The sequence below is a fragment of the Triturus cristatus genome, chromosome 6, assembly GCF_964204655.1.
Source record: "Triturus cristatus chromosome 6, aTriCri1.1, whole genome shotgun sequence".
Classification (NCBI taxonomy): Eukaryota; Metazoa; Chordata; class Amphibia; order Caudata; family Salamandridae; genus Triturus; species Triturus cristatus.
This window is the reverse complement of record NC_140589.1, coordinates 146,735,861-146,748,611: the sequence shown is the minus strand read 5'-3', so window position 1 is coordinate 146,748,611 and position 12,751 is coordinate 146,735,861. Positions and strand designations below refer to the sequence as shown.

Sequence of the window (12,751 nt, the reverse complement as noted above, 5' to 3'; positions counted from 1 at the left end):
TCGATTGCTTACCGTCCTTATGATGAGGGCGATGAAGCCGATAGAACTGAGTGCCCTATAACGAAGAGTCTTTTCCCCGCCCCACAGTATGCCGAACGTGACCTGGAAGTCGTTCCTCCCGGAAGAGGCGGGACTCAGCGGCCTAACCAATCGGAAACCAGCCGAAAAGGTCGAGAACAGCAGAAAAAGCCAGAAGTTGGATCAACTTGTGCGCTAGCTGAAAGGATGTCTACGGAGACAGGAGCAGACGCCGAAGGAACCGAGGACGCCGACTTACATCGAGGAACCGCCGAGGAGAATCCAGCCGAATACCCGGAGGGTCCCGATACCTGGACCAAGGAGTGGTGGAGCCCGGAGGACACGTACGAGTCGCCACAACTCAGGAGAGTTGTGGCAGACAGAAGTACATAACGGGAGCCGCGGGGATTACAAGGGAGTGGGGTGGGTAATTTGGGGAAAGTAGAGTAAACACCTTTTCTCTCGCCTTCCCGCATTAGCCCCAAAAGTCAGCCCATATACCTCCCTGCCCGGTTAGAACTATTGTAGGCGATAAATTCAAGGAGACCTGCGTTTGCCATCAGAGCAATAGCTCCTACTCTTGATTTTTTCAGTGCCCACAGATAAAAGCCCTTGCACGTATTTTTTTTAACTTCACCTGTGATACCTCCATCTCGCACGTGGTGTGGTGACGGACTTGCTAAAAAGTGTGTATACAGGATATGGTCAGTGACCGCTGTTTTCTTTGTTTGTTTGAGTGTACTCTGGGGAACCCATACCAAAAGAGTGTCAAGAGCTACATCAACCACCTGACAACCCAGCTGAAAAAGAACCCTTGGAAGACAAATCCAGCGAACTTTCTGTGCTATCCCAGCAAGAACATTTGTGTTATAGACTTTGTTCGATCTGGTTTAAAACTACATCCAAACTACCATGCGGGTTATTAATTCCGATCAATAAAAACCCTGCAATATTCATCCTATACGGCCTCCTCGCTTCTGTTTCCGACCCTCATTCCGACAGTCTGTCTCACAGGCAGGAGAGAGATGTGCAGTAGCAGCAGGCTGCTCTCCACTGGTGGTGTTTCTAGATAGGGATGGCCCCAAAGCAACTGTCTCCAAGGTGCGCCATCAAACAAGAAGGGGAGGTCGACATGTTTTCACCACAATGACTATCAGCACGGTAGATGTATGTCCCCACCCTGATCAGTAATCACACGGGGCTGCCACAATTTCACCAGGCCCGCATGATGTCCGCAGTCAGCTGGTTAGGTCAGGGCAGATCCCAAGCAGAGCAATGGGTCCAACCAGGTGCACGGCCATCGCAGCCTCTCCCAAAGGCTCCACTCTTCACAAATGTTCGACTGCCCAGGCCTCCATGGGAGCCCTTAGCCGCAGTTCCATCACTATCACATCAGGCCACCGGTAGGGGACGGGAGGCCCGACAGCAGCTCCGTCCTCCAAAATCAGGCCGCCAGGATAGGTCGGATCTCGTTCAGGTGGCGGGCCCGGACAGGAGTCGCCACCCCCCTAATTTCAGTTCTGTTTCCCCCCTAGGAAGCCTGAGGCCCGCTTATTATATTGGTCAGAGGGCCCGGTCACTGGCAGTATCTCAGGGCCACCTCCGAGGCTCAGCTTGTCAAGAATGGATTGCGGGCCCAGTAGACGGTGCTGGTCTCGCTCAGCCCCACTCCAGGGGCTCCGCCGTCAAACTGCCTCGCGCACCCGACCCCTTCGTCGTCCATGATCCAGCTTCCAATGTGGGCTGGCATTAGAAAGCAGTGGAGGGGAACAAGCCCAGTTCCGGTCCGCCGAGGGCCCAGACCATCTCAATGGGTGCACCATGAGGCTTTGCCACCACAATCTGGTCTCTTGGCACCCCAGCCTCTGCGAGAGTCAGAAAACCTCTAGCAGCAAGCCATGATCTCCGCAGCAGCAAACAGGCAGTTTCTATGTGAGCACAATGTGGATATGAGTCTGATGTTAGGGGATGATTCACTGGCGTCTGCAGAGCTCAATCAGTGTTCAGTCATCTTGGTTGACGGTTGGCCTTACCTCCGCGATGTAGCATCTTCTTGCTGCGCTGGTAGCAGTCGAGACAGTCTTTTGCAACAATCTGGATGGAAGACCTCTACTCACAGGTGGTCAAGGGGTAGTCCTTAAATATTAAATCTTATCAGGGATTGGAATTTCTGACATAAGTTCAGAAATGTCTGACAAATTATGGCATCAGATGTATCCTTATAAACATATAAGGTAAATGGACGTCAATTCAGACTACACTAGTTTTGCTATATGTTTGTGTTTGCTCTATTTTACTTTAATATTATGATAACTAGACACTTGTTCCAGGCTTGATGTCGCATCAGGTGCGATCTCCAGGTCACTATCTGAATGACTTGACACTTTCACAGTTCTTGGAATAAGGTCAGACAACATCTGCGTCAATGGCAGACATGACAATAATTCGGCATGAATTGAATAAATGGGGACTCCCATTGCCCAAAATTTAGAAAATTGCAACTCCCATTCCCAAGTCCGGGCCTACTGAAAATGGTGTCATACCTTAGGGGCTTTACACCAGAATAAACCATGGAGATGGATGATTTGCACTATCCTTATTAAGCTCTACTAGTGGGGATTTTGTTTATTGTGGTCATATGTGTAATATTAGTATGGTATACCTGATGTTTGCCTTGTGGAAAAGCTTATAAACAACATAGTAGGTCTTAGTTGGCTTACTAGGAAAAAGGATTTCCAATATCAAAGATCTGATCTATTCATTATCACATGTTTTGATAAACTGTGTAGGTCAGACATATAGATTGTAAAAAACCTATCTTAAAGCCAATAGGCATTAAAGGGTGGATTGTTATTTCTTTTTATTGAAGTCTCCAGATAGGGGTTTTGTTAAATTAAATGTCACAGATGACCTTTGTAGGGAAGGATTTTGGTGTTGGTTACCACTCCTGACAAACACTTTGGGCAGATTTACACTGTAATAGGTTTGGTAGAATCTCTTATTAGCGGTCTTCCAGGACCTTCTACAAAGAACACCATTTAATAATATACACATCCATAGTTATAACAATATATCCATGTAGTTGCATAGAAGGCTCATAACAGCTCTGTTCGGCCATAGTGTTTGTGAGTTTTCCTTTACACTCTGCTTCCCTCCATGACATCGTACTGCATGGGGTAATGGTTCAATCCACATCAGTCACTGGCTATCTTGCTCTGCGTATGACGCCATTTTTAGATCACATGTGAACATACACCTGAAAATGAGGATGCTTCACTGATAGCGCTGGTTGGCCATCCCTTTAATTTTCAATTTGCTTCTCCTTTTTTTATTTTAAGACAATACTACAGCTCTCCAGGCAGTGCTAGCGGGTCACGTGCTTGCCGCTCATTCCATCTACAGTGCACCACATCCTATGTGGCCACTTCCTTGAAATCAGGACACCATTATGGAATGCTGTTGTCCATACTGTGTCATTGTTTTACCATTCCAAGATGGTCACCACATAGGGGTCCATTAGGATGTAGGGCGGTGGGACCACCGCCGCGCTGGCAGTGTGGAAAAATGCCTCTTTCCGAACGCTAGCAGCGGACATCACGGCCAATATTATTAGTATGGTCAAACATAGGCCAATTCCCAACTGCCGCGGTGCGACGCGCACCGTCATCAAAGTGCGCCCGCCACCGCGGCGGTGGGAGCCAATGGAGACCCTTCGCCCGTGCAGAATGACGTCCGCCCCGCTCCACAAATTAGGATGACTCAAGCAAGCAGACGCACCGCAGCAGAGACACCGCCCAACCAGAGAAGGCGGAAACTCGACGGCGGAGCACAAAACCAGAGTCCCGGTCACGACCGCCATGGACCCAGCTCTACACGTCTTTCTGGTGCTGTACCTGCTACATCACCAGGAACTCATGGACCACCGCGGACGATGCCGCAGGTACGCAATAACACAACACACAGCCTGACACAGGCTCCAAATCCACATCAGACACCCTAGGGGGGATAGGGACACATCCACAAGGGTACCCACACATTACCCACCTGCAACAAATGCACCCCGCTGCATCCTGGACACACAGCTACCGACACCATGCAGCAATGTCCCGGTCACGTCACCGCAGCGGCGAAAACAAGCAAATACATGCGCAATGCAGAAGGCAGGGCCAGTGCCAGGCATGGGCAGGGCACAAAGACCATAGGGCCACACCCCCTCCCACCACACACTAGCACACCCCATGAAGGTACATGCCATGTGCCCCTCCTGTGCACCCCATGCACAACAACAAGCCAGGGCAATACACACCCTGCACCACACAACAAACAATCATGGAGACACACTCTGCAGGAGTGGCTGCACAGGAACACAGAACACACAGCACAATAGCACAGGGCCAGGGAAACACACACAACACAACACTCATGGAAATATAAATGAGGATAAGCAACAAATTAACACATACAAGGAACCAACATCCAAATGGACACACAGCCTGCAGTCACACATACATATCACAGACTGACACACACACACACACACACACACACACCCCACATGCCAACAGCAATGGAGCACAACAAATAGGGAGACCAAAGTGGGCTGCACACAAATGGAAGGCCATGAAGACACACAACAAGCATGTGTACATCACATCAACACAAGATCAGAGCACAACACCCTCACACCATCAAAGCACACATTGCTGGCACAGTCAATGAAACCAAACCACAGACAGCTCAGTGCAACCACACAGGGAGACAGCAAGGCAAACCATGAATAGGCACAAGGATGAAAGGATGAAAGGAAGGCCCTGAAGTCAAACTGGGAAACAGCCACACATACATACAACTACTTCACAGGAGTACACAAGCAGCACTACACACAGGGACCATCTACACACCTCAGGACTGACAGAATCTATGCACATACTTCCCTCACACCAGCAGCACACAACATCAGTGCCAAACACACTGAAGGCTTCCAATACTTGACAGGCAATACACACACAAACCCACACACTCTGGGCTCAGCCACGAACATCACACACACACACACACACACACACAGGGATGCCACCACAAATGTTAAAACAAATACAACAAAAACATAACCCAACTGAAACACCCACAGAGCCACAACAACAACAACAGACATGCCTTGTGCAGCTAAACTGGGGAAAGGCAAATGGGAGCACAGACACAACAGGAGTGCACAACCTCATCACTCAGGAACAATACACAGAAAACATTCCACAACACACACAAGAAGTGCAGCATCACAGAACAACACAGCCACAGCAAACAAACAACAGCTGCACAGGCAGAACAATCACATAGCAAACATAGCACGACATCAGGAGATGCACAACAGGCAATCACAAGGCAACATACACACAGCACAGCAAGCACAACAAGCTGTGTGTGCACACCAAGCATACCAGACACACACAGACATCAGTGACAGAACAGCAACCCACACAACACCATACAGCACAGCATAAAGACAACAGCACGCCCAGGAAGTGAAGCAATAACACAAACACACATACATACAACACAACAGCCAATAGATGCACAAGTCTTGGACACAAATGTGGAAACAACTTGACCACAGGACTGGGCAGCACACACAGTTGAACTGCATAGCAGCAACCATGACTGACAAACAGCACCAGAACATCACACATGACCCATTGGGGAAATGCACTGAGTGACACATTGACCCTGGACAAAGAACTGCACCACAAAGTACAGTGTCACAAAAGAAGTCATGGGGAGGCACACACACATACAAACCAAGGGGACACTTCACACAAAAGTGAAGTGTACTGCATGTCAGTAGGGGACATGGCAGGAGTGTACCATACACAAAGAGAGGGAGTGCAGACCCACAATGGGTACGCAGCTGAAGCACAGATAGGGGATGGCATGACAACACACACAACATGCCACACTGGAGGCAAGAAGGCACCATGGGACAGCAAGGCATGAGAAAACACAAACACAATGGCAGTGTGGAGCAGCAGGTCTGCACAGACCCCACAAACAGTCACCAGACACAGGGATGTGGAACAAAACACTGAATTGCCAGTAACACCCTCTGCATACTCACAAGCGACAAAAACAACAAGTAGGAGTCAGACAGAATTGCAAGGACACACCAACACACTGCACAACATACAACTCACACACGGGCATACAACCACATCCACAGGGATGAACAATCAAAACAACAGGCACACAACTCCTGGGTGACACGTGTGTAGTTGACATTGCAGAGGCATGCACACATCAACACTCTCCACAAACTCACCCCCTTCACACTGCACACTACCTGGCCATCCAAGAGCACACGTGGAAAGTAAGGCATGGGACTAGGATGACTGGCCATCACAAGATGACCACACTCATACACCACTGGGCACACATATAGGAAGAACACACACATGATGACCCTGGACAGCCTGCCTGCAATACTGTGTGCAGAAACCCACCCTGTGCTGGCAGTGCCCCCCAGCCTGACATGTGTACAATAGAGCCAACATGAACTAATCAAGTAAATGACTACTGCTAAACATTCGAAATTGACACCATTGCCACCACAAGTATCTGGGCCAAGAAGACCTAAAGACACTGTCACCCCTGAAAAAAGAGAGCAAGTGAGCCCAAACATTGAACATGTTGAAGTGCCACAAGGACCATGTGGCACAGTAAACCATTTACACACAGCAACAGAACTTTATTCAGTAAGGACACTGACAAAATAGACAACTGGAGCAACTGTCTTTATTCACATATTGCACAGATAGGCACCATGAGAAGAGAAGAGCAAGGCACAAAATGCAGAGCATGTCCATGAGCAGCTGCACAGGCAAGGGCAAACCAGCAGTGACCAACAAGGCCAGTGGGACGGGCAGAGTGCAGAGCATGTCCATGAGAAGCTGCACAAGCAAGGGTCCAACACAGCAGTGAACAACAAGGCCAGTGGCCAGGGTAGAGTGCAGAGTATGTCCATGAGAAGCTGCACAGGCAAGGGCAAAACAGCAGTGAACAACAAGGCCAGTGGGCAGGGCAGAGTGCAGAGCATGTCCATGAGAAGCTGCAAGGGCAAAGCAGCAAGGTCAGTGGCCAGGGCAGAGTGCAGTGTATGTCCATGAGAAGCTGCACAGGCAAGGGTCCAACACAGCAGTGAACAACAAGGCCAGTGGCCAGGGCAGAGTGAAGAGCATGTCCATGAGGAGCTGCACAGGGAATGTGTGCAACTGTACCTTTCCACGGCCAGCAAAACAGTCAGGGGGCAACAATGTGCAGTACAGGCCCTCCTGTGAGAGACACAGGTGTGTGAGGGGGACTACCACTTAGACTTGGCTTTCAGGCAGACTGGGAGCTGGCTGTGCCTCGTGACTGTCGGGGCACTTAAAGGGGAAGAGAGCGGAACAGCTGAGGTAGAGCAATCAGTGTCTTGGCAGGCTGGAGGGCTGCTTGGACCAGGTGGTGTAGTGGCACGTGGAGGTGGAGTCATGCAGACGGGATTCACGGTGTGGCTGGTAGATTGTGGAGGGGTGCCCTTCCACTTCTTCGGGATCCTAAATGGCTTGCCTGACTTGGGATCAATGGGAATTGGTGTGGGCACAACAGGCACACACACCACCACTGCTGCAGTAGGTGCAGGTGCTGCCAGCCCCTCTGGTGATGTGCTGGACCCAGCTGAACGCTCTGCCTTGCTTCGCCTCTGCCCCCCCCTTCCCCTGTTTACTAGGTGTCACCCCTACAGTCCCCTCCGGCCCCTGCTTCACTGGGCTTGGAATGGGAGTTGAAGTGGTTGGTGATACTGCCTTTGAGCCCTTCCCAGGTGTACCCTTGGCATGCACCACCTCCTTGGTGGGCACAGACACTGTACGATTATCTTTGCGCGATGCCTTAAGGGCAGGAGAGTCCTTGGATGGGGATGCCACTGAGGCATGTGTGCCTGAAGTCTGCTGCTTCGCTAATTGTTCCCTGGTGTCGCCGGACAGGCTTTTCTCCCTGCGCTCTGGGGTGCCTTTGGTCTTCTGTGGAGATGGTGTCTGCGCATGGGACCGGTAGGGTTATTACTGCGGTTTGCTCCGTGTGCTATATCATGACTTTGATGTATATGAACCATGGTCACTATCGTCAGACGTGGCCACTGCCTGGGTGGTGGACAAAGGGACTGGAGCTGGACTGTGATAATGTGCCTGTTGCAGGGCAGACGTCACTGTTGATGACAAAGCCTGGACTGTCCGGTGCAGCCCACCCACGTCGGAATGTATGCCCTCCACGAAAGCAACCACCTGGGCCAATTTCTTGTCGTGGTCAATGAAGGCATTTAGGAGAGCTGTCGCAAAAGGTCCACAGACTCAGCACTGATGGCAGCAGGGGGGACAGGGGCAGGAGCAGCGGTGCCAGGGGTGAAGGACACTCTTCCCCTCTTACTGAGGCGGACACGGGCAGCAGTAGAGGAAGTGGCTGGGAGGGTGGGCAATGTCCGCTGTGTGGTGGAAGTCGATGCAGAGTCCCCGTTCCCTGTGCCCTCCAACATGGATGCATCCCCACTGGCATCGGATGCTGTGGTGCTTTGCGTCTCAGGCAGGGACTCCTCCAGCAGACTCTTAGAAAATATCAAGGACCCCCTGTGAAATATTTAGGTCAATTCCTAGGACAGGGCAACAGAGACAATGAATAATAATTTCCTAGGCAATCACATAGATACAAATATCACAGTAAATGTATTGATATAGAACCAAAAAACAAGATTACTTCTAATAAGAACCAGTGTACCATATAATAATTGTAGTTAAACTTTTTTTCTTTATTTTAAAAAGAAGCTAGTATTTTGTTTAAAGGACATGTGAATAATACACAATAGAACATTTAAAAAGAAACACGTTTTTTTCAAAAATGTTTCATAAGTTATAAAAATTATACACTGTATAATTTAAATATAATAACCAAAAAATAAGTAAAAGACAAATACAAACACAACAATACAGATCAATAATTCATAAAAAATAAAAAGTGAAATGCGGCAGTAGATTGTCTTCGACGCGCGTTTCGGCGCACTAGCGCCTTCGTCAGGAAAGGCACACAATTTTCCTGAAAATAAAAGGTACACTGGCTTTACAATAGTGTTGCATCATTCTTATAATGACAAATGTAGCAATAAAATTAGCTCTTCCAAGAATAGCAAGACCAGACTTCAACTATATCTACAAGTGATAAGGTGAGAAAGGTGAAGAAAAAGAATAAATAGTGACCTTGTACAATAAGTTATGTATTGTACAGACATGTAACAAATATAGACACTGCATATTGAGATTAATAAAAAGTAATATATGCACCGTGATACTGAAGAAACCAAATGATTCAGGGAAAGCAGGAAACTCCCAAGAGGAGATATTTTAACCTTGATGTGAGAACGGTAAAGATACCAACCAAGATTTGAAAATCAGAAACATAAATTAAGTAATACAGAGACTTACTCGTAATAAAGAATTAGGTAAAAATGTTTTGCAAGGGCTGATATTAGAATTTTTTTGGGATACTCACTAAAGGAAAAGAACAAAAGGAAAAAAGGATAAATACTAGTGGTGATTAGCAATTGATGTATACGTGGATCTGAAGTCTACACATAGTTACCTTATGGTTAGTACAATTATATGCCGATCATCCTCGGCATATGCGACTTTATAAAAGAAACCGATAAGGCAGCAAGAAAGACCAATGGTGTCTAAAAAATATACAGTTATATATGAGTAGCTGGAATAATACAGTTTATGTGTATTTCTGCGATATTATGTATAATTCGTAAAAGTTAGACTAATGGATCAGGCGGTTTTACCTACCTAATTACAATTGGATATAATATAGATTTGTACTCTATTGTTTCTTATTACTTCTTGAACTGATAAAGAAAGATTTTTTCTTCTCTTCAAATTAAGTCTGTAAATGGTAAAATAGAAACGACATGATTTCAGTATCAAAATTATAAATGTTAACTAGTATAGAGATGATTAACACGAGCTTTCAATTCAAGGATGGCAATACTCTACGCAGGCCCCTGATACGTTGACAATACTATTTGGATTCTGTTTTACTCACCTAATGATAAAAGACCTTCGTGGAGAGAAGACGCGCCTCACCGTGCTCTTCTATTTTAAGAAACGGTTTCCTCGATATGCGCGAATCCGCGCTATGGTCAAAGTTTAAATCAATGCGTCTATACGTCACTAGATCAGATGGTAAAAGCGTGGTGATGTAATTACGTCTGAAGTAATCTTGTTTTTTGGTTCTATATCAATACATTTACTGTGATATTTGTATCTATGTGATTGCCTAGGAAATTATTATTCATTGACTCCTCCAGCAGACTCCTGTCCCCCTCTGATGCGCTGGTGACATCTGTGTCACTGGGCCCCTGGGCAGCTGTGGTGCTAGTTTCACCCCCACTGGTGTCCGTCTCCTGTCCCTCCGTAACCACAGGTGATGCTGCATGGGAGAGAGAGATGTAGGGTCAGGTCAGTGGCAAAAACAGAACAAACATATGCAAGCAATGCATGACAAAAGTTGAGCAAATCTACATGTTGCACACCACCCTGTGCAATCACATCGTGCCAACTCACTACATAGACTCAAGCAGTGCATGGAAACTGGATACTCAGGCATGAGTGAGCCATGTGATGACCACACAGCACAACACCCTGCTTGTGGCTCTGTTCAGAGAGACACACAACTAGTTCTGAGCACACCTAGGGACATGATGGGGGCACACAACTTGTTGCCAATGACAGAACTGGATGCAACAGCAGGGGACAACACAGACCCAGACTACAACATGACAGTCCACAATGAACATTAGCCCATGCCACCCATCATGTCGTACCTTGGGGACAATAGAATGCTGCACATTGCTGTAAGATATCTAGCCTTCCCCAATATGGGTGCATGCAATGGACGCATTGATGTACGCACAGTCAGATTGGGCACACTGCCGTTCCCTCCCATGGGATTCCCAAGACTACACCAATGCAGAAGAAACCTGAAGAGCACAACTCCGAATGTAATGTGAAGGCACAGCTTTCAAATCAACTTTGTAAGTACAGGTAGGGCAAATGCATGCCACAGGCACCCAGGCCAGCAGCCACTTACATGCCACAGCATCACACTACCAACATCACATAGGCCACTGCTGGCACAGGCTCTGTACACATGCAGCCACTCCCATCCAAATTCAGACTCCCCAAATGCTCACCCCTGGCTTGCTGCTGATGCTCCTTCAAACGTGCATCCAGCTCAGTCTGTGTCACCGCCAAGATGCGCCCCATTAGGGGTGTCATGCTGCGCCGTGCCAGACGCCCAGTGCGAGGAAGCAACCCCAGGGTCATCTCCGCCACATTCTTTGCCAGCCGGCTGATGTCATCCCATCTCTTGTGGCAGTGGGTGCGCCGTCAGTTTGAGACCCCCAGGGCTCGCACCTTCGCTGCAATGGCCATCCACACGGCCTTACGCTGGTGTACCTTGAGCTGCAGGCATGGGAGACAAGGGAGAAATGATCAGGAACACATTGCCATGTACCGACATCTATCAGTATAGCAGCAAGAAACAACAAAATCACATATCCAACGATAGATTAATCAGAGACCATAGTACAGCCCACATGTGACCCCTGCATGGGAAAAGCGGATGTTAAAGCATGCAGGTGTGAGGGGGAACACAGTCCCTGCACATCTCACACACATGCAGGATGCCAGCACAGAAACCTGCCTGCCCACATCTCCAGTCAATTGTTGGGTTGAGCAACACATACATCACATATCAACCTGTGTTTGGGGGGGGTGACCCACTGTGTCCAAGACTGCGCAGCCCTCAATGTCCCTGCCCTGTAAATAGATAACTGTCCTGGATTTCACATTGAGGGACATGATCTCACAAATACAAAATGCCCTTCACAAGGGCGGTTGTGTGCAATCTACAGTGCTGAGATGGGCCACAGCTGGAGTGCAATGTGAAAAGACAGAAGTCATACTCTGTAAGTGAAGTGATGTGTCCTTGTCTTTGTAGACAGGGACTGTGCTGTCCAGCTGGGCTCACACTGCGATGGACTATAGGGGCACACATAGCCATCCAGCCAAGCAATCACTGTCCTGACTACAGCATGAACAACCTTCTGTGTCACTGTATGGCTGACAACACAACACAGGTCACTCACATGTGCAGGGAGGAAAAGCTGTGGCATTGGGTACACACAGCCTCCCACTGGAGACAGCATGGCAGGCAGTGCATGATACTACCCCACACTCCCAGGCACATACTGCATCAGTCCACTACATGTGTGGCCCCCCTGCCCTACCACAACACTGTTTAAGACTCACCACGACATTTGGGGCACCATATAGCCTTGGGTACTGTGTGAGCACCTCGTCCACCAGGACCTCCAGCTCCTCGCTTGTGAAGGGACTGGCATGGATCTTCTCTGTCCTTGCCATCACTGTGGATGTGAGACAACAGCAGGGGATTTTGGTGGCGAGGGTCCCCAGGCAGCAGTCCCTGGAGGCAGCAGCAGGTGAGGGGTCTCAGGCAGCAGGCTCTGTGAGCAGTGGCAATGTGAGGCTCACTCCCACATATATAACCCCCTGGGGTCATTTCAAAGGTGCCAAGCTGCAGCAATTGGTGGTCCATGTCTGCCTCTTTCAAATGCATCCAATGACCGCCTCCG

General features: G+C 48.5%; 1 protein-coding gene across 1 annotated transcript in view; it reads right to left on the bottom strand.

The window, feature by feature from the left end:
- The window catches only part of SPDYA (speedy/RINGO cell cycle regulator family member A), a 702,161-nt gene that overhangs the window by 245,936 nt on the left and 443,474 nt on the right, over nucleotides 1-12,751 (bottom strand). The gene's annotated exons all lie outside the window — the stretch shown is intronic.